Below are 23,724 nucleotides of genomic sequence, written 5' to 3' on the forward strand. Positions count from 1 at the left end.
CTTGCCACTCGAAGACTACAAGTCCCAGCGTGCGCTGCTTTCCCCGGCGGGCTAGCAATCAGACTCCGCCTGGCTAAATTTCCACCCTGGGTGGGCGCGCTGCACCCTGGGATGTGTGGTCGTCCGAGGGTCACAGGCGGTGACTAGGATCCCGCTTCCAGCGGCGTCTTGCAGCCAGTCCTACCTCCGGGGCTGTAGGCTTACGAGTCCTGGGGAGCCTGTCAGCTGTTTATCCCTCTTCCTGGCGCTTGACGCTTCCCGGAGGGCTGGCCGAATGAGGCTCACACGTCCCCAGCTCGGTGCTACCCGCTTTCGGAAGTAGTGTTGGGGTAGCCTCTGCCCCGAGAGAAAGTACAAAACAGTAACAGCAAAAGTGAGTTGACCTTTGATGCCACGTGCTGAGTTTTGCTTGCACGTTCTCTCATGCACTCTTCTCAACTCTCACAAGTAAGTATCACCATTCCCATTTTGCAAATGAGGAAACCGAGTCTGAAGAGGTTAGGTAACAAGTCCTCGTTACGCTGCTGGATTAGACACCCAGCAAACCTCTGTGACTCAGGAGTCCTTGCATGTAACCACATCCACAAGGATTAAAGAGAGCACGTACTTGATTAATAATAGTTCTCTAAAAACCTCAATGTAAGGAGAGTAGTGAGCTTGAAAGAAAATTTAATGAAGGAAATTGGAACTTGCAATTTATTTTGATCACTGAGTCCCACATTAACTATTGGTAAAATGAGTGGGTTCCTCTTGAAAAACCACACTGTATTTCTTGTGTGATAATTGAGTAGGTAGGTGCAGAGTTTAGGTGCGGATATGATCTCTGTGACCACAGGAAATCGCCTGCTGATCCCCTCAGCAGCGTTCAGCTGTATCTCTGGAAACTTTTGTTGATTTTGATCACTTTGCATCATATGCTTGGCTCTCAGACCGGCCATTCATGTGACACCAATGACTCTTCACTCCTCTCTTTCTTAAAACGCTGGTGTTCCCTGCATTTTAAGGTTTTCTTTTTGTCTTTTTTTCTCTTTGTACACTATCCTTTGGTGATTTCTTCCACTCATATGTATTCAGCCATCACATGCCTGTGATTTCCATATCTGTCCTGATCTCTAGACCCACACTTCCACCTTCCTGATGGAAATTCCCTTCTCTGTGGCTCAAGGTAGCTCAAATGTAATATGTTCACTGTTTCAAATTAATGCCTTAGAATCATCTTCAACTCCTCCTCCTCCTTCATGGTCCACACCCACCCACTTGCCAAATTACATAGAGTCTACTGCTATCACTACTGGCTGGCACTCCTACTTCTTCTTAGTTCAAGCCTCATTACCTCCTTCCTGAACCATTGCAATGGTCTCCTAATTACTTCCCTGCCACCCTACTTTTCACAACACTGCTACCGGAGTTGGCATTTAAGGACATCTACAGACCCTCTGTACATGTCATCTCCCTTATACCCCTGCCCTGCCCTCAGATTCTATGTGATAACTAATGAATTCTCATGTTATCCTCTGCTATCCCACCATTTTTGTAGAACACTCTTCCCATTGAGTTGGCTCAGATTTCATATCTACAAAACCCTTTCATAGCCTTACAGCCAGTGGAAATCATTCTCTCTGGGCGCCTGGGTGGCTCAGGTGCTTGAGTGTCTGACTTAAGCTCAGGTCATGATCTCACAGGTTGGTGACATTGAGCCCCATATCAGACTCGCTGCTGAGGAGCAGCAGTGCGGAGCCTGCTTCAGATCCTCTGTCCCCCTCTCTCTCTGCCCTTCTCCCATTCATGCTCTTTCTCTCTCTCTCAAAATAAATAAATAAACTTAAAAAAAAAAAGAGAGAGAGAGAGAGAGAGGTCATTCTCTCCCCTATTCTTTCATTGTATTTTATGTCTTTATGATTGTGTTTTTCACAGTCAGCCATGCCCACTAGATTATGACTTCTTGAAGGATATGGACTTCACCTTAATTATGTTCCAAAATTCAGCACTGTGCTTCTGCTGTTATAGATACTTAATAAGTGTTGAATATACTCGTTTCCATCTTCCTTCAGTTTCTTTATAAAATGGGACTAATATAGTCTTTTTATCTACTTTTATGAAGGTTGTGAGAACACATGAGGTCATTTCTGTACAATATTAATTTTCTTCCTTTTATGGACTTGCAACCCTATATGGGTTCCATCCTGGATCCTCTTTGGCAGCTTTGAGGATGAAGTTAGCTAAATAAATAATACCTGTGAATTGTTCTTGGCTCTGGCGTAGAGAACATGACAAGCTAAAGGTCAATACCAACCATCCAGTGTTTGAAAACTAGGAACGAAGAAAATAGAAAAATAGTCAATGACCTTCAGTTGTATGAAATGTAGTCAAGTCAATTATTTGTAGTAGATTATTGGCAGTAATTCAGTTTTCTTTATCTTCCTAATGTTCCAAGCCTTTATAAGAAGTCAAAAATTGACTAGTAACTATCATTAACAAAAATGTTCTCAGGAAGGAGTTCTGGCTTTTAATGTTTAGAATTTTCTGTGTTCCCCTCTTGACTCATTTATTTGTTTTCAAGCTAACACTACATTTTAAAAATGTCTAATGAGAACCCAGAACATATTTTTTGTTGACTTGCTAACTAATAATCATTTTTCCTCCCTTACTGAAATTCAATTTCTAGCCAGTTGCTGAGTCCATTTTTCACTAATCTCTGCAAAACTGTGAGTAGAAAAGCTTATATGGCCTACACAGTATTGCAATTTATCATATGTAAGGTGGAGCCCATGGAAGTGAAAGAAAAATATGTTCAAAAAGTGCATTTCAAAAGAGAATCCATTTTAACCTCATGATGGAAATAATCAAGATTCGTAGCTAATTGGCAGTTATGGACACTAGGAAAAATTTACATTCATTATTTTAAAACGTATACACATTATTTTATGATAAACACTTATGATAAAAAGGATATAGGATTTAAACAAGAGAAACCTTGGTGTGTTATACAGAGGGAAAAACACTGGTGTAAGATATTAAGGAGACTAAGGATAAGGACTTTAAAACAATATGGAAGAGACTTTAGATGTGTAAAGCCCATTAAAAATTGTAAGAAATCACACACCAAAATAAAAAGCTTTTGCACAGCAAAGGAAACCGTCAACAAAAGACAACCTACAGAATGGGAGAAGATATTTTTAACTGATGTATCCAATAAGGGGTTAATAACGAAAATATATAAAAAGATTATACAGTTCAACACCACATAATCCAATTAAAAGTGGGCAGAGGACATTAATAGACATTTTTCTGAAAAAGTTGTACAGATGGCCAACAAGTACATGAAGAGGTGTTCAACATCACTAATGATCAGGAAAATGCAAATCAAAACCATAATTAGATACCACCTTACACCTGTTAGAATAACTAGACTCTAAAGGATAAATAACAAGTATTGGCAAGAATGGGGAAAGAAAGAGCTATTAGTGGGAATACCAGCCGGTGCAGTCATGGTGGAAAACAGTATGGAGGTTCCTCAAAAAAATAAAAATAGAACCATCATATGATCCAGTAATTCAATTACTGGGTAGTTACCCAAAGGAAATGAAAACACTAATTCAACAAGATATATGCACACCTATGTTTATTGCAGCATTATTTACAATAGCCAAAATACGGAAGCCCAAGTGTCCATCCATAGAGGAATGGATAAAGAAGATGTTGCAACAACATGGATCGATCTAGAGCATGGATCAATGCTAAGTGAAAGAAGTAAATTTGTCTCAGAGACAAATACATGATTTCATTCATGTGGATTTTAAGAAACAGAACAAACTAACAGAGAAAAAAAGAGACAAACAAAAAACTAGACTCTTAAATATAGAGAACAACCTGGTGGCTGCCACAGGCAGTTTGGGGAGATGGATAAAATAGGTGAAAGGGATTACAGTACACTTATCTTGATGAGCACCGAGTAGTGTGTGGAATTGTTGAATCATTATAATGTATACCTGAAACTAATATAACACTGTGTTAATTGTGCTTGAATTAAAAAAATAAAGCTGTCAAAGCAAATGGTTAGAAATAAGAGCCATTTATAAAATGCCCTTTTATCAGTTAAGAGTTTGTTTGCACAACCTTGTAGCTTATGTAAATATGTATGCTCACCTGTGTTCTCTTTACTTTCTTCCCGGATGGATCAGGACTTAGGGAGGGGCAGGAGAATCCTGGTTAGAATCCTATGGATTCACAAACACAAGGGAGGGGCTCCACTTCAATATCACTGCTCGGAAATAGTCCCAGGAGGCTGTAAGCAGCTGTGTGAGACTGACCATACAGTGGCAGTTGCCCCTAAATGACTTGAATTCTTCAGTACTACAGATCTAGTTACTCTGAAAACTCTAGTGTGGAATTTGGGAGTAGTGATTTTGTCATTCTTCAAATTGCTTTTCCTCTTATTTGATAGCGTGTGGAATTTACAGAACACTTCTGGAGGACCCAATATTACAAACTTTAAATAAAGATGGGACTTATTCTACATTCACAACTAGGGACTTTAAGGCCCTAGAAAGACTACTTAATGAAAAAGATAGTGAATGTTGTGGGCTGACTTCAGGCTTGGCTGTCTGACTTACCCAGATTCCAAGAAAGAGAATGGGAAATACGAATGATTCATTGCTGCTAAAGATGTCCCCAGGGCTTTTATCACCTCTCAATCATGATTCAAGATCTTAAAAATCACTTCAGCTTCAGATAATTATCTTATTTCTCTCAGTGACACCTGCACCAGGTCTCTTAGGCAAGAGATTTTGCTCCTACATAATGTTTTTTTTTTTTTTTAATGTCTATTTATTTTGAGGGGGGAGTAGAGAGAGAGGGAGAGAATCTGCACTGTCAGTGCAGACCCCAGGTGGGCTCGATCCCACGAACCCTGAGATCATGGCCCGAGCCAAAATCAAGAGTCAGACACTTAACCAACTGAGCCACCCAGGTGCCCCATTCCTATATCATGTTTAATGTTAAGCTCAGGCTTGTGGTTGGGTGTTTCATTTTGTAGCCATTTTCCATTTACTTCCACATATCAATCAGCAACAAAGGCAAGTTACGTGGCTCTTCACAAGCAAGTGCATCTTGTCGGTGGCCTCTCTCTTAAATCCCCTTGTATCACCAACACGGTTCCCACTTTATATTTTAGTCTGGCCACAGAGGTTTAAGTCTGCACCGTTCCACAACATTTGAATGGTGCTGACTTGACATGGTGGCCGAGAAAAATGGCTCTGAGCCAGCTCTGCTACTTATTGGCCGCGTTATCTTAAGCAAGTTACTGAATGTCTTTGCGCCTTGGTTTCCTCCTTTATAAAATGAGAATAAGAATAGTACCTGCCTTCCGGCATTCTTAAAAGGAGTGAATGGTTTACTTGTTGTAACACCTTCCTCCTAGGGGTGTTGTGCAAGAGGTGAGATGCTGTGTGTAAAATACTTAGCACAGTTTGAAAGAGCTCAGTAAACAATAGCTGGTCATTATGGAGTGGAAAGGAAAAGTTGCCATTGGTGAGAGCAGGAGTCAGGGGGTAGGTGCAGTGGCTCCCTAGCCCGTAGGATCATGATTCAGCCCTGAATCCTGTCCACTTCCTTTGCTTGCTGACCACATACTGTTACTGCAGCCTCCCTGTCCAAAAATGTGAGCCCTCCTCGACATGCACCTCGAGAGACCTTTGAATTCATGTGTGGTTTCTGCCATGGAGACCTTGTACAAGCTATAGAGCCTCATCCATGTTTTAGAGGATACGAACACATACATACGAACACAATGTACTTTTCTTCCCCTCTTAAAATTAAAAGTGGCCTCATCTGTAAGCCATTTGAAGTTACAGAGGTGGAATAGACTTTGGAAATCTTTTCAGTTTTTTGGGTGACTTAGTTCTGTTTTTTACTTTGTTTTTACAAAAATGCATTTTCCCTCCAACCTCCATAGGATTTAAAAGATACTCAGTTGGATTTATGCTAATTTAACTATATATGAAATTGAGGATCAAAGTGAAAGATGCCCATTCGAATGGGTCAAAAACATTAGGTAGAGCAATCTTAGTATTCTGACACTCAAGAATTAAAAGTTAGCTATTTCTGTAGCGATGCTGATATTACACATTATCCAAATCTGACATTGTCACCTTCTAGAAACTCCATTTGCATATATAGATATACATGTAGAAAATTTATACACACTGTGAGAAGTGAGATGAATCATTTTCAGAAATACCAAATGAAAGCTGTGCTATTTAACAATAGGTTTATAACCTATTGGGAATATGTGCAAGCCCCAACACACACACACAGTGGAGTCCTAAACCCTAAGACATTTCACTTCCTGGTTCTTCATCCCCCCTCTTCATTTCGCAGGCTTATTTTGGGGGGGGGGGGGGCTTTGCAATGAGCATGCGCCAAAGAACTGAAGTCTCTGTGTCACGGAGGAATGTATATTTGTTCCAGTCAGATTACTTTTGCCTTACGTGGGCATAGGCGACCTCCAGGACAGGCTGTAAACTCTGTAGCACTCAGTCAATGAGGAATCAGGGGAGGGACTCACATGCTAGGAGATAAATTGCCTGCTGTAACTGCCCCCAGTGTGCCTGTCCATCAGACACCCACTCTTGCGAGAATGTTGATTAAAGCCTCGGGGTTCCCTGTGCTCTGAGTCTCTGTGTCCCTCCTTTGATGGGGTCAGTGGGCTTATTTCTCACACATACTTAATACTGCCTTTTCAGGCTTTCTTCCTCCCATCCCATAATCCTCAGACAGAGTGATCCAAATTTGTCAAACCTCATCATTTGTTAACTTCAGAAGTGTGCCTTTCCATTGAGATAAATGTTGACAGTTCTTAAATATTTAAAGTTTATTTATTTTTGAAAGAGAGAGTACATGTGCATGCGCCTGAGAGGGAGAGAGGCAATGGAGTGGGTGAGAGAGAGAATCCCAAGGACTAATAGCATAGAGCCTGATGAGGGGCTCGAACTCACAAACTGTGAGATTGTGATCTGAGCAGAAATCAAGAGTTGGATGCTTAACCCACTGAGCCACCCAGGCCCCAACAGTTCTTAAATATTTAAAATTAACTATTTCCTGGCTTTCTTCTCCAGCATAAAGTTGTATGAAAATAATGCTTTATTTGGTTCTTCTCCAAATGTATTGAGAGATTTTGTACTTTTTTTTGTCGTGCTTTTGTTTCTTGGTTTTTAGTTTTTCTTCTTTTCACAAGCGGAGCTTTTAGTAGTTTAGGTGATAAGCCAAGGGGAGGGAAATTTTGCCATGGGAGAAAAGTAGAAAAAACAGTTCTTAGTTTCTTTGCAGATCAATTTCCTTGTGGTATTTGAAAATCAGTCTACAATCTCCAATACACATGATTGTACTTAAAACTTGGAGAGATGTGGTTTTAGGTATCCCTACCCTCTTGACCACATTTTCATGGCACCAGGCAATGAGTCAAACACATCTGCATTGTGCAAGGAAATGTACTATTGTTAGTCAACTGCTAATGATTAATAGACATCATTATTATTATTATTTATGGAACTAGCTCTTAAGTAAATACTAACTTCAGAACCTTCCCAGCCCTTCTTTGCAGGCTTGTGCTTAATTTTAGTACCCTACAGTATTGCCTAATGTTTTTTTTCTGGTTTTCCTCCATGTCACCTCACATCACTTCGGTTTCCTTCCTCCTCTTCCTCTTCATCTGGCACGGGCATCTATGTGCACACACACACATACACACATTTGCTTTGTACCCACTCCTGAGCATTGAACTTCAAATCACATGATTTGAGTCCTAGACCTGGATCTGCCATTTACCATTCTATGCAAGTCAGTTCCTCTAACACTTGTTTTTTGTTTTTGTTTTTGTTTTTGTTTTTGTTTTCATTCCAATTGGCCAACAGAAGTGGACAGAAGATCCAAATGTAGAGTCACATTAGTGGTTAAAAACATGATTAAATATTTTAATCATGCATAATTACCAGTTTGTTTATTTATTTATTTATTTATTTATTTATTTATTTATTGGTAGATAGTGATTGCAGCCAAATTATAGGAATTGGGATAAAAAGGAACTATTCTCCAACAACCTCATAACCAGTTTTTATTATTAAACCAATCTCAGTCCAATTTCTGTCATACGTACAGACATTTATTAAACAAACATTAGTTAGCAAGCATCAACAGGTAACACATACCACCTGTTCTGTGAGTTTGATGACATGCCGGTCTCTTTCTGTTTAGGAACTGTAATCATAACCTTGCATGAAAGGTTCACTGCAGGAGGATGAACAATATTCCAGAACCAGGGTTCTGTCACCCTTCCAGGAAGCACCAGACAACTGGAAGTCCTCCGTCCCACACACTGTCCCTACTGGTCCAGCTTCTTACCAACGTGTTCATAAAAGCATGGGAGTACCTCTGAAATATGTTAGCCAGTCCACACATCTTGAAAATCATAAATTCTATCAGTGAGAGCCTATTTCTTTTTCTTCTTTCTTTATTTTTTTTAATGTTTGTCTATTATTGAGAGAGAGAGAGAGAGAGAGAGAGAGAGCATGAGCAGGGGAGGGGCAGAGAGAGAGAGGGAGACACAGAATCTGAAGCAGGCTCCAGGCTCTGAGCTGTCAGCACAGAGCCTGACTCAGGGCTCGAACCCCCAAACTGCATTATGACCTGAGCTGAAGTTGCTTAACCGACTGAGCCACTATGGGAGTCTATTTCTAATGTCCTTTATTATGGCTAACAAACCACTAATTCCAACAATGAAAAATTCATTTTTGACACTTGTTATAGTAAATAAAATGATCTTTAGTCTGCATTCGGATAAGTTGGAATGATGTGCTTGTAGTACCTACATCCTGTTGAGACCCCTTAGCTGCCATCCTGGAGTGGGAATTTCTTTTTCTTTTTCTTTTTTTAGTTTATTTATTTCTTTGGTGGGGGGAGGGGGCAGAGAGAGAGAATTCCAAGCCGGCTCCACACACAGAGTGCAAAGCCTGACATGGGGCTCTGTTTCCTGAACCATGAGATCATGACCTGAGCCAAAATCAAGAGTCAGACACTCAACCGACTAAGTCGGGTGCCCCTGGAGTGGGAATTTCTGATTGGGACAACTGATTGCACCCCTAGTGTAACTTAACCTGATCCATTTATAATATCATACTGTCTATGGTGAAGAATTTTAAGGTATACATGGCAAACATTATCTTGATAATACTTACAAAGGATACATAATATGTCAGGCACTTCCCCCTCTCCCTCAACATTTGAGAATTGTTATCTTTCTTTTGCAGATGCAGAAAATGAAGTTCAAAGAGGTTTATCACTTTGCACATGTCAAAGTAGGAAATTGGCACAGTCAAGATTTGGATAGAAGGCCAGATCATTTCTACCATAAATTCTGGTTTTGCTTGTGACAGTCTTGATTTACACTGTCCTATTATCCTGAGTAGTGCCCCCTTTCATTTTCAAAAATGTCTCAATATAAATGATAAATTATATGGGGCACCTGGGTGGCTCAGTTGGCCTTAACCATCTGACTTTGGCTCAGGTCACAGTCTCACAGTCTGTGAGTTCGAGCCCCGCATCGGGCTCTCTGCTCTCAGCACAGAACCTGCTTCTGATCCTCCGTCCCCCCGTCTCTCTGCCTCTCGCCTGCTCACATGTGCTCTCCCTCTCTCAAAAATAAATAAACATTTAAAAAAATAAATAAATAAAACCCAAACTACATTACATCACCTCAAAAATCCAAGGACCTCATCCCCAACCTATGTCAGATTCTAACAGATAAATGAACACACCACAGCAAGTTCTAGCCTGGCTTCTTGTACCACCACGCTATTTTGAATAAAAGGAAGAAAAAAACAGTATAATTAGGTGGTACAATTCAAGAAAAGAAAGTCCTGCTAACAGGAAATACAAGTCTCCTCCTTTGCTAAGAAAAATGTAATAATGAGTCACCAAGAAATTGGACAGACTAATCAGTTATAGAATACGATGAAAATTATAGGAAGAATAAGATCGATATTGAAATTAAGCTATATTTTCAACCATGTTTGCCCACGAACATTCATATTGACTAAGTTTGGTGTCTGTTTTGTCTTGTTTCCATTCATACTTACTTTGAAACACTAAGGGAAAAACAATTTTTGCACCCACATTTTACCACTTTGGTAAAATACAATATAAAAATCACACCCTTGGTGTAAAGTTACATTTGCCAGTCAGTTATGGGAACTAAAAAGCACTTCTCTAGGATGCACTGAAAATTTTTTCAAAGAGCATTCCTTTTTTAGGCAAAACAAAATCTCTGTCACTGCCATGACCTTTTCCTGAAATGATAAAGACAGCTGCCTGTGGACGTGTATGGGTTGAGAAATGCTGGCCTTTTCTCGTGTGAGGGTTCACCGTGGCAGAGACATGTCATGTGACCCAAGAAGGAGCAGGCCCCCAGGACTAAGAAGTGCTCTTGTGTGAGGCAAAGGCAGCTCTCTGTCACTCATCATCCCATGACTGGGTGGACTATCAGAGCCTCTTATTCTGATGTTTTGTGTGGCCCCCTCTCTGAAATGTTCTATTCTTTGGAGCTTCTGCACCAAGTTAAGTTGCAGCCACCCTCTCTTCCCACCTCTGACATTGCTGAGGCTTCCCCAATAGGGGGCTTTCAGCAGTAACGGGCACCAATGGCACAGTGAGAACATTTGAGGAGGCCCACAAGTCAATCTGGACAATCTGGAATTTTCTGATTAACTCTTTGCATTGTGCCTAGACAATCTGGAATTTTCTGATTAACTCTTTGCATTGTGCCTTAGATTTGGTTAGATCCAGTCTCTTTCTTTAAATTCCAGAAAGTATTTTTTACTGGGGACAGAGTGAGAGGATGGTAAAATCTGTTGCCTTGTTCTTGGGAAGGCAAATAAGTCTTTTGAGTAGGGAATGCTAAAAAGGATAAAACACTATTTGTGTGAAACTTAAACCTTTTCATTTACAATAAAATGTGTTCCAACTCTTACCTACATCTTGAAAATACCTGATAAGCATTTGTGGTGTCATGGACAATGTGGGGATCATAGGAATGTTTTGAGCTGGGAAGATAGGAGAGATGTTATCTATATCATGTTGTCTAAGAAGAACATTCCATTCTTTCCTAATCTAATCACAGCTCCCCTTATTCTTGTTAAAATTGTAAGAAAATGAAGGCTAGTGTCTAATGAATTCTAACACCATTCTAGGTGCCTTATGTGTGTACATTATTTTTCATCCTTTTAAAAAATTCCGGGAAGTAAGTCCTATTAAGATTCTCATTTTCCAGATGAAGGAAGTGAGGCACCAAGGGGTCCTCAGCCTCCCAGCCATTGAATGGCAAAGCCAGGATTTGAACCCACACAGTCTGGCTCTGGAGGCTGCATTCAACCAGCCAATACCTTCCCTCATAAATTACTATCTAAGATGGGTTAACATGTTCCCAACTATCTTATAGTACTAAAACAAACATCTGTAACTTAAATATTATGCTGCTGTCATATTGGAAAGTATCACAAACTTCTTAACATCACTTGTAACAATATTTACTCAACTTTATAGGATTTATTTGATGTTACCTTTAAATGAGTTTTTTTTTTTTTAACTGGAAAGATTCATTGACTCAGTATTTAATGTTCTCCTTCCAGATATAAAGCACAGAGCCTGTGGGGGGGAGAAAATCTTTCTGATAAGAGGTAAGATATGCACACAAATCATCATAAAATAAAGGGGAAAATAAATGCCATCAGAGAAAAGCAAATAAAGAGCTATGGGAATTCAGGAAGGGAAAGATGCCAGATTTAATGACCTTAAACTCCAAAGAGCATCCCATCTTCTTGAGTTTCCATTATCACAGCTACTGTGTATGAACTATGATGACATCTTTGAAGGCATAATAAGGAGCAGTATTGTTAATTAGATAAGAATTAGAGAGCTGTTATTAATGAGAATTAGAGAAGTTATTAGTAATTTAGCATTTCTTAGTCATGAGGTAAGATTAATTGAACTTCAGTAAAAATTTATCCCACTTAATATACTCTGACTACTCTTTTCTGACAAATCATGTTCCTCATTTCCCTGAAAATATTGTTAAAATAGAATCCTGAATGAAATCAGTGCCTAACGCAGTGCCTTGTACTAAAAGGTACTTAATAAATACACATTCACTTGTTTGATAACTACTTATTTAAACCTGCCTCTAGCCCTGTATGCACATTTGAGCATAAGCTTTAGTACACATCATTCTCAATAGTTATTCTCTTTTTTCTTCAGCATACTTGATCTATCTTTCCATTTATTCATTAGTCATTCAACAAACGTTTTTTTTCAGAAGTAGTAATCTGGATTGATGCTTTTATTTCTTTACAACTTGAACAATTTATTGGAATGGGTGCCACTCACCAAGATGGAAACCATAGGATGAAGGACAGCTGAAGAGAAGGGGGATAGATGATAAGTTCATTTGGGACATGATAAGTTTGAATGGCAGGTGCCTGTTTGACATCCAAGTGAGGAATACAATAAGCAGCCAGATGTGTAGGTCTGGAGGGAGAGAGAGAGACAGAGACAGAGAGAAAGAGAGAGATCCAGGTTAAGTATAAAAGGGAATTATTAAGCACCATGGGAGGAAGTTAAAGCCATGGAAAAATTGTTCTTAATCTCAGGGGTAAGAACCCTTTGAGAATCCACCAGTTGTCTCAGTACGTCCATGTAATCCTAAAATTATATGTGACAAGTCCTCCCCCTAGAATGTATTGCAGCACAATATCCGAGAGGTTCATGACTCCAGAAAGGCTAAGAATGATAGGTGACAAGAGAAGTTTCAGGAAGGAACGTTGGGGATCTCCAAAATAAGAAGTGGAAGAAGAGTAGCAAAGAAAAGAAAGCCAGAAAGCAAACCACAGGTGAGTCACTGAAGTCAAAGGATGAGAAAGTTGGAAGGAAGGAGTAGTCAATAGTGCCCCATGCTGCAGAAAGCACTGAAAGGTCCTTATCTCACTAGCAAATTCCCTAAGGTGGGTTCTGTTGCAGTGGATATTCAGCACATGTTTACAGAAAAATTATATCCATTAAATAACTTAAGAGGAGTGAGGAAAAATTAATAAAGTGATATGCCAGTGGCAGATTTAATTAGGTTTGCCTTTACATTAACAAGTGAAACACACAGGCAGTTAGACAGTAGCACTAGTTAGGTCATCTTATAAAGTCTCCCTAGCAGGCTTCTCTATGGTAGAAAATGGTTCACCAGCATCACTTAAACCTTCCCATTGGCCTGAAAGGGAAGGAGAGGGAAGAGGGGAAGCAGTTTCCTTTATAAAGGATGTGACCAGGAAGGTGCACACCTCACTGATGCTCACATCTCATCGGAAAGGAATTAATCAATTGGTCACACCTAGCTGCAAGGACCGCTGAGATTTTTTTGCTTGTAACTGGGCAGCCATGTGTCCAGATTAAATTCAAGAGATTGTACAACTAGAAAGGAGAAGAGGCTAACAAATATTGGGAAGTCTAGCTTTGGTGTTTTTACAGTCATGATCACACTTCTACTGAAGATGCAACTATGAGTTTTGAAATATTTATGGACTCCTAAAATGGGTTAACTGGAAAATCTGTTCCATTTTACTTTTAATTTTTCTTATTACATATAACTTATCAAACTCCTTTTTTAAAAATTTTATTTATTTATTTACATATTTGTTTATTTTAAAAAGTTTTATCTATTTCTTTTGAGGGAGAGAGAGAGAGTATCCCAAGCAAGCTCCATGCTCAGCACGGAGCCTGACATGGGGATCGACTCCACCCTGGGATCATGACCCAATGTGAATCAAGAGTCACAGGCTTAACCGACTGAGCCATCCAGGTGCTCTTTAATTTTTTTAATTTAAATTCAAGTTAGTTAACATATAGTGTAATATTGGTTTCAGGAGTAGAATTTAGTGATTCATCATTTACATATAACACCCAGCGCTCATCCCAACAAGTGGCCTCCTTAATGCCCATCACCCATGTAGCCCACCCCCCTACCCACCTCCCCTCAACAACCCTGTTTGTTCTCCATATTTAAGAGTCTTAAATTTTTATCTTATTTTTTGTCTGTTTTTATCTTATCTTTCTTTCCCTTCTCCTATGGTCATCTGCTTTGTTTCTTAAATTCCATATATGAAAGAAATCATATGATATTTGTCTTTTTCTTAGCATAATGCACTCTAGTTCCATGTACATTGTTGCAAATGGCAAGATTTCATTCTTTGTGATCGCTAAGTAATATTCCATCACATATATATATATACACACCACATCTTCTTTATCCATTTGTCAGTTGATAGACATTTGGGCTCTTTCTGTAATTTGGCTATTGTTGATAGCACTGCTATAAACATTGGGGTGCATGTGCCCCTTCGAATCAGTATTTTTGTATCCTTTGGATAAATACCTAGTAGCGTAATTGCTGGGTCATAGGAGAGCTCTATTTTTAATTTTTGAGGAACTTCCATACTGTTTTCCAATGTGACTGCTCAGTTTGCATTCCTACCAACAGAGCGAAAGTGTTCCCCACCTATAAAATTCCCAAAAGCTATAAATAAGTAATAGGATCTCTTTGGAGAAGTGTTAAAACACATCATTATTTTGACCAAGCTTTGGGGGAATTTTACAGTTATAGAGGTAGCCCAGTTTATGACTTTATCCTTTCTCCTCTGGGTAAGATGCATAGAGATAATGTGTCACTGGACATACTACAAAGCAGCTTCCCTTGAGACTACTTCAATCCCATGGTGATAAGCCACAACTAGTAAACGGTAAAAGCTGTACTACAGTTGTCCCTTCTTATCCATGGGGGATATGTTCCAAGACACCCGGTGGATGCCTGAAAACCTGGATAGGACCAAACCCTATATGTACTGTTTATTTGATACACACATACCTGTGATGAAATTTAATTTATAGGTTGGTCACAGTAAAAGATTAACAACAGCAATAATAAAATAGAACAATTATAATAATCATACTGTAATAAAAGTTATGTGAACGTGGTCTCCCTCTCCCTCTCTCTCTCTCTCTGTCTTCTTCAAAATGTCTTATTGTACTGTACTCACCTTTCTTTTTGTGATGTGAGATGATAAAATGTCTATGTGATGAGATGAAGTGAGGGGAATGAGCCAGGCATTGTGGTACAGCATTGAGCTACTGTCAACCTTCTGACCATACAACAGAAGGAGGATCATCTGCTCTGGACAGTGGTTGACCACAGGTGACTGAAACCACAAGAAATGAAACCACAGACAGGAGCTACTACTGTATCGGTAATTGCGGTTGCTTCTGGAATAAAAGAATGGATAAAATAGCAAAATATAATAGGACTAACATTAACATACTAGAGGGTTGTTATTTACTATTTTACTTTTGGAACGGTGGAGTGTTAGAAGTTTGTAAGGAAACTTAGTGCTTTGCAAAGTTATTTAATTTACTTAATACTAGATTTTGGTGAGAAAGCAGGGAAATTATGAGAGCAATCACCCAAGGAAGTGTGAATGTTCACCAGTTAAACAGAAGTGTTTTCCGATCACTTCCATTCCTCTAGTATGTCAGGGAAGCTGGATTTTGGAAACCATTTGTGTGCATTTATGAAGTTGGTTCTTTTTTTTTTTAACTCCCAGAAATCTGATTTGTGTTTTCATTAATGGCATATTCTAGAACTGTGCTGTTCAATATGGTAGCCACTAGCCACATGTGGCCATTGAGCACCTGAAATATGGTTACTTCATAAATGTAAGTATATACTGGATTTAAAACAGTTATTATGAAAATATAATGTAGAATATCTGATGATTTTTAACATTGATTACATGTTTATGTGATAATATTTTAGATGTATTGTGTTAAAATATATTATGAACACTAATTTTGCCTGTTTTCACTTTCTTTAATGTTATAACTAGAAATTTTTAATTACATTCTGACTCATATCATATTTCTGTTGGATGGTGCTGATTTAGAAGCTGCACAGGAGAGGGGTGCCTGGATGGCTCAGTTGGTTAAGCATCTGACTTTGGCTCAGGTCATGATTTCAGGGCTCATGAGTTTCAGCCCCACGTCAGGCTCTGTGCTGACAGCTCAGAGCCTGGAGCCTGCTTCAGATTCTGTGTCTCAGTCTCTCTCTGCCCCTCCCCTGCTTCCACTCTGTCTCTCTGTCTCTCTCTCTCAAAAATAAACATTAAAAAAATTTTTTTTAATGTAGTTGCAAAAACAAAACAAAACAAAGCAAAAAAGGCCCTCTTTTTCCAGGCTTGAATTGACCTATTTTATGGCACATAATCCTAATCAAAAATTTACAGAGTTTTAAACCTAAGAGTTTTTTAACCTCTCCACTCTGTACTCTCTCATACCCCAAATCAATGCAAGGACACTGATAGTGTATCCCAGAGTCACTGATATTGGGTTGAAAAATTTCTAATGATGGATGCCTTTAATACTCTGTGTGATGATCTTTTCCATTTATGGACATTCTCAACTATCAGAAACCCTTTATAGTGGGAAGAAATTTGGCTCTCTGTACTTTCAATTTCTAAGACTTTTTCCTTTAGCATAATTAAAATATATCAAATGCTTCTTGCCATATGAGTCTTACCATTTAATGCAACTTAAAAACTTCCAGGTACTGTGTAAGGAACTTCACAGCTATCATGCTCTCTCATCTAACCTCAGTTCAAGTCTGCTCCTCCCCAGGGCAAACAGAATAATTCCTGTTCCTCTTCCTTGTTTGACACATTTCTCATTTGTCAATAGTAGCTCTTTTATCAAATATTCGTTCTCCAAAACTCTGAAAATACAATTTATGGATAAAAGCAAGAGTTATTTTAAGATGAAAATATGCACTAAGAACTGACCTCTGAAAAAGTTAATCTGCACTCAAATATCATTTTTAGTTTAATACCGGTGTCTCTAGAATAGAGTAAGTTCTTTGAGAAAGAGTGATTTAAATACCATAGGATTGAAAAGTACCAGGGGAAATTTGATGAAGCCCTTCAAAGGATGATTTTTTATGATAGTGGAGCAAAACTCATATGATGTGGATTGTCTCATACTGCCAAACAATTTTTTGTCAGGAAAGTTTTTACAAGCAAAAAACACCACCACACTTGTATGATAGGTATGGCCTATCACATGGCCCAAAGGTTAGATGAATGAACACATCAGGGAATATCTAGGACTGTAAAATTTATAACCTGGAAAATAGGATCCTGTATATTCTTGAAATTCTATTACACCTTTTCAATTCTGTATCCTACAATTTCGAGAAGAAAAATCCCAAATCATTACCCTTTTCTCCCTTCCCTCTTGTATCCTCTTGATGTTTTTAAGTACCTTATGGTACCTTAAAAGGCCTTTGTAGTGATTTGAATGATGGCCCCCAAAAGATACGTCTATGTTTCACCCCTGTAACCTTTGAATGTGATCTTGTTTGGAGATAAGGTCTTTTCAGATGTAATTATGGATCTCAAGGTGCAATTATCTGGGTGGCCCTAAAGCCAATGACAAATGTCTTTATAAGAAACAGAAGGGAAGACTGAAGCAGAGATTACAGTTAGGCAGGCACAAGCCAAAAGCACCACCAGAAGCTGGAGGAGGCAGGGAAGGATTTGTCCCCAGGTGGCATTACAGGTGGAGAAAGATAGAGTGATGACTTTTGGTTTCTGTAGTTTTGAAGAGACAGTTCAATAGACTTGTCAGTTCTCCTCTTTTTTTTGCCGAAGCTAGTGTGGGTAGGGTTTTGTTACTTGTCTCCAAATAGCTTTGACTGAGACAAGAAGATTAGCACTTGGTAACTAACATCTTATTGGTGCATCTGAAGTACAGAGAGAGGGGCACCTGGCTGGCTCAGTTGGAGGAGCATGCAACTCTTGATCTGTGGGTCATGGGTATAAATAAATTTAAAAGATAAACAACAAAGAAATATATATAGGGGCACCTGGGCGGCTCAGTCAGTTAGGCATCTGACTTCGGCTCAGGTCATAGTCCCATGGTTCGTGAGTTTGAGCCCTGTGTCGGGCTCTGTGCTGACAGCTCAGAGCCTGGAGCCTGCTTCGGATTCTGTGTCTCCTTCTCTCTGCCCCTCTCTCACTCTCTCCCTCTCTCTCTCAAAAATAAACACTAAAAAAAATTTTAAAAAAAGAAATGTATATATATGTATGTATGTATGTATGTGTATGTGTGTGTGTGTGTGTGTGTGTGTGTGCATACATTTATATATGTATGTATACTTTTCTTACAGAGGGAAAAGTACTGTGAAACAAATCTAAGCTAAGGCCTAGGGATGGGAGTCAAAAGTCCAGGTAAATAACAGAGGAGAAGAAAATGAACTTTACAATCTCACAATCAACTTCCACCTTAGCAGTAGTTTAGTAAGAGGTAGGCATGAAATTTAGTGCATAATCCTTGTTCTCAAGGATTTTACTATAACACTGCTGATCTGGAACTAATATTTTTCCCAAATAGATTCCTTTTTTAATGTTTTATTTATTTTTGAGAGAGCACAAGTGGGGGAGGGGCAGAGAGAAAGAGGCACAGAGGATCTGAAGCAGGCTCTCGGCTGACAGCAGCTAGCCCGATGTGGGGCTTGAACTCACGAACCACAAGATCATGACTTGAGCCAAAGTCAGACACTTAACCGAATGAGCCACACAGGTGCCCCCCGAATAGATTCTTGATGGCAGCTATGTATAATTTATAAAGGGTCACCTGTTTTAAATAAGTGGAACAAAGTTAACTACTTCCAGGATAACTATTACATAACTAGGAGTGAAAAAAATATTTAAAGGAGTGTCTCTCCCATTTTTATGGGTTTACTAAATTTTAAAGAGTAATTATGAGATTGTCTTGTTCATGTAGATGTGTTTAAAATTCTCTGTGTTCATGTATTTAACCTCATCCCCTTCATGGACTCTATCAACTTTATCTTCAGGTGCTTTTTACCCACTGAGAGAGTTTCCATCTGTGGTTTTGATCTTGAAACCACTATTTTTCAGAGAATCAAAAAGGACCCGTTTACACATCAAGGGTTATTCAGGCTTTTCAGACTTCAGATAATAGCCATATGCTGTGTTTTTCACAGCGTGTCATGTTGTGCTTTAATGAGTGTGATCTTTTTTTGTATTTGGAATTTCTTAAGGCATATCAAGCAAGCAGTAATGGGCTTAAATAAATTAAGTTGTCTTTCATGTTAGACCTCTTGGGGGATTCCTCAGTACTATATGGCTGAAAATAGAACCTAGATGTTCCTAACTCCCCACCAGGAAGTCCATTAGATCTTGCTGTGCTCAGGTGTTTGGCCCTCCATGATGGGAAGAAAGTGCCAGCAAGGTGATCTGACAGATGCCAGGGCATCACCACAGGAGTTATGGTGAAGAAGATTTGAATCGAGATCAGAACCTCAAAGAAGCAGCAGAGCCCTTCAGAACAGTACTCATCAAATGGTTATTTTAGGGGATAGTTTTAACTTGGCAAAGGTTTCTTGTGAATCTTTCCCTTTTGTTTATATATCACTCCCTATTATACACTGTTGTTAACAAAGGATACACCCAAAGAATCCCTTAACTTACAGGACTCTAGAAAAAGAGGATCCTTTTGCCCAATTTAAATTAAAATTTAAAATATTTTTAAACATTCATGTTTTCCTGATTTGACAGTAATATATCTTCACTGTGGAACATGAGGGTCAGGGTGGAAGATACAAAGAATAATAATAAACGTTTAAAATCCCATCAGCCCAAGCCACTGTTTTCATTTCACCCAAATTTCTTTCAAGCTTTTTTTTTTTTTTTTTGCCTATGCATATGTATTTAATCTTCTTGAGGTTTTAAAAAAAGTTCAAAGCCATGGCTAAGCCTTTTCCACATTATTGCAAACTATTTGTAAACAATTCTTTCCAAGGTTGGTACACCCATATACGTTAAGAATAAAATAGCTCAGCTGAGAGAATATTTAAATGGTTCTTCTTGGTGTTTTGAAGTTCAGTGCAGCTATGAGTTTGGAGACCTGCAGATGGAGAGAACAATCCTTTCTCCTCTCTCTTCTTCCTGCAGTTTAAATGGAGACTAAATCTGCTTTATTAGCTGAATGATGTAGGCTGTACCTTGTTGTGGAGCTTCTTGCCAGAGATGATGGTGTTCATCTTTTCCATGTGCTTGTGGTATGGAAGTAATTGCCAGGCACAAGTCACATTTCTCAATAATGGTCTAAGCTCCCATATTCATGATGGGGTATTAGCTCATGTTGGTAATTATCCGGCCAGAAACATAATTTTATTGTATTTTATTTATTTATTTTTAAATTTTTATTTGCTTTTGAGAGAGAGACAGAGAGACAGAGTGTGAGCAGGGAAGGGGCAGAGAGAGAGGGAGACACAGAATCCGAGGCAGGCTCCAGACTCTGAGCTGTCAGCACAGAGCCCTACGTGGGGCTTGAACCCATGAACTGTGAGATCATGGCCTGAGCCTAAGTCAGATGCTTAACTGACTGAGCCACTCAGGCACCCCCAGAAACATAATTTTCATGACTGTTCTATCAGTCCAGCTTCTTGGCTACCACTCTACCTAATTAATTAAAAATTTAAATATGATTAATAATATAGTAATGTTGTTTGGTGACAGATGGTAACTATACTTATCACAGTGAGCACTGAGTAATGTATAGAATTGTTGAATCAATGTTGTACACCTGCAACTAATATAACTTATGTTAATTATACCTCAACAAAAAATAAGTACAATTTAAGAGTCATGTCACATTAAAAAAAAGAGAGAAGAATTTGGGGATATTTATTCTGGGAAGTGATATCAGTTGTTTGGAGATTTGAAATCTGTCATGAGGAAAAGAGCTTAGAATACTGCATACAGCCCTGATGGACTGAATGGGCCCCATGGGATAGAAATTATAGTTGAGGATGTTAGTGGAGAAAAAGTGGAGAATGAAAGAGTAAAATCTTTGCTCTCCAAGCATCAGAGCTGTCTGAAAATGGAATAATCTTTGGGAGATAGTGAGTTCCCCATCCCTGGTGGATGGCCACTTAGCAGGAAGGTTTGAAAGGGGAAATGCCAGTGCTATGGGTGCATTTGCACTGGGTGAACATCAGGGTATCTTCAACCCTAACCATTCGTGATTCTATGAATATATTGAATATCTGGACATATAGGGCAAACTCCCTCCCCTCCAAAAGTTGCGAGTCAAAACACTTGGGAAATCATTAAAAATTTCTTGGTGATGCATAATTAAGTGCCAAAATCAATGTTGTTAACATAACAGCCCAAAGAATCCCGAGTAAGGCTTGGAGTTGATGCTAGAAATGGAATGTAAGTCCTGATGTGGTCCCATGTGTTAGACAGACAGAAAAGAAAGAACATTCTTGGTCAGATGGTATACTACAAGATGGAGAGTAAAAGCCCCAGATCTTTTACTCAGCCTTCATTAAAATTTGGAGGGGGAAAACAGTCATACATCACAACAACAATATTCTAGCAAGAAAACTAGAGAGGAAAACTCTGATAGAACTGCTTTTATTTTTCTTATTTTTATTTTTTTTAGAACTGCTTGTAAAAATGTTATATCCTGAGGATCATATTTTAATAGGAAAAGGAGAGGGGTTAGGAATATTTATAAATCAGTTACCTTAGAGTTACAAAGAATAAAGGTAGGACAAAGGTTTTATGTAAGATTTATCCTTATTTCTTTGGTGGCAGGGAATAGAATTTCTAGCTAGTTTTAAATTTTTTGTTTCGTTTGTTTTACTTTTGAGAAGACAAGAGTTTCCCCTCAAAAGTGGGAGTGTGTTTATAATCATTTCCCAAGGATTGCAACCTTTTCTGAAGGCTATGATTGTTTGCTATGGAAAACTGTGTCTGTTATTGCCATGTTTGTTGTAGAGAATTGTGCTTCTTTTTCTGAGGTTATATACTACATTTGCCACAGGTCAAATTTCTCCCTTTCCTTGAGTTAATTAACATGTTGATCATGACCACTGATCTTTTATATTTGATCAAAGCAGCATATAAACAGTGTGAATTCTGTTGCTAAGATAGGGAGAAAAATGCCTTTTAGACCTTTCTCCTTACATGGTTTATAAGTTTTAAAAACATATTTTTAATAGAAGATGAATTTTCAAAACCAATGCAAAAATCAAGATTCTTTGATAGATCAAAGGATTGGAGTTGGGAGACCTCATATTTTGTTCACCTAATGGTGAGTGGGGTTGGAACAGCACATAGGTGTTGGGGAAGTATGTGACAGACACCAGTGTTGTCTGTGTGAGCGTTTATGGTTAACATAATACAGAAGCAAGGGTATGGGTTTTGTACATAGTACAGGAGTCATTTGAATCCTGGTGAAGTAGGCCGATTGCATTGATGGCCCCAGTTAATGGCTTCCCTGGACTCATGCCCAATACAATGTGACTTTGTAGCTCTTCCCATACCTTGAATCTTGGCCAGTCTTATGACTTGCTTTGACCAATAGGGTAAGGCAGAAGGGATGTTGCACCAGTTCTGAGCCCAGGTCTCAAGAAGTTTTTGTTTCCCCTCCTCCTCCTTCTTCTTTTTCTCCTCTTCCTCCTTCTTCTACTTCTTCTTCTCCTCCTTTTATTTCTCCTCCTTCTCCTTCTCTCTCTCCTTCCCTCTCTCTCTCAACCTTGCTTGTACCACAAGAATGAGCCTGAACCAGTCTGCTGAAGGATGAGAGACCACATGGAGTAGAGCCCAGATGTCCCAAACCCCACTGGGCAAGACTGACATACAGCCACCCTCCAAACATGTTGAGAGGGCCATCCAATATCGGAAGAACTATCTACTGATTCCTGGCTTGTAGTCTTCTGAGCAATAATAAATGATCCCTATTTTAAGCCACTGAGTTTTGCAGTGGTTTTGTTTTGCAGCAATTGCTAAATGATGCACCTGGTTCAATTAGTTACTAGCTGTGTAATCTTCAGGAAGTTACTTCTCTGAGTCTCATTTTGTTCATATGTGCTTAAATATCTATTACGAATTATCTCTTTTAATCATCATCATAACCTTGTGATGTGTGTGTTATCATTCCCATTTTACAAACTGATTTTATAAAGTGTAAGTAATTAGCTCAAGTTCACACAGTAAGTTGACAGCCATACAATTTTCTCATAAAGAAAGTCAAATTTATAAGCAACCTTAGTGACGAATTCTAAAAATGTGATCTGAAAGGTGGAGAGGCTCATTTATATTTAAGAGTATTTCGCTTAAGTTGAGTAATACAACTCGTCAGGGCAAAAAAGACAACCCACCGTCTGAATGCAGTAGGGGTGGGTGCTGATTGTTTTGTCTGCCATTCTGTTCCCAGGGCCTAGCAGAGTCCACAGCACATTAGTAGATATCAAAAAAATATTTTTTTTGAAAAAATTACTCCATGAATGAATCCTGATGGTACATGGAAAACATCATTTATTCTAGGGCCTGAATCAAAAATTCATGGGTTTAACTTGAAGCCTCCAACAGATAGAAATGAAAATACCATCCTTTTTCCCCCGCATGATCTCTCTCAAACCAATGTACAAAAAAACTGTCCCCCACATGATTCAGGAAGCAGCATAGAATGTGGGAGCAAGGAGGGAAGGGGGTTTTAAGTGTTATCTACCAAAAGCCACCCCTTAGCTTGAAAATCACTTCAGTACCTTGT

The 23,724-nt window shown here is 38.9% G+C and overlaps 1 long non-coding RNA gene across 2 annotated transcripts; it reads left to right on the forward strand.

The window, feature by feature from the left end:
• The first annotated feature begins 56 nt into the window (after window positions 1-56).
• Window positions 57-22,922, forward strand: LOC123584969. Of its 2 annotated transcripts, XR_006705812.1 has the most exons (4): window positions 57-447; window positions 11,679-11,726; window positions 15,724-15,798; window positions 22,725-22,922. It is a non-coding gene; the product is annotated as an uncharacterized LOC123584969 (long non-coding RNA). The 2 variants fall into 2 exon arrangements; XR_006705811.1 differs by lacking the exon at window positions 15,724-15,798.
• The last annotated feature ends 802 nt before the right edge of the window (window positions 22,923-23,724 follow it).

The sequence above is a fragment of the Leopardus geoffroyi genome, chromosome C3, assembly GCF_018350155.1.
Source record: "Leopardus geoffroyi isolate Oge1 chromosome C3, O.geoffroyi_Oge1_pat1.0, whole genome shotgun sequence".
Taxonomy (NCBI): domain Eukaryota; kingdom Metazoa; phylum Chordata; class Mammalia; order Carnivora; family Felidae; genus Leopardus; species Leopardus geoffroyi.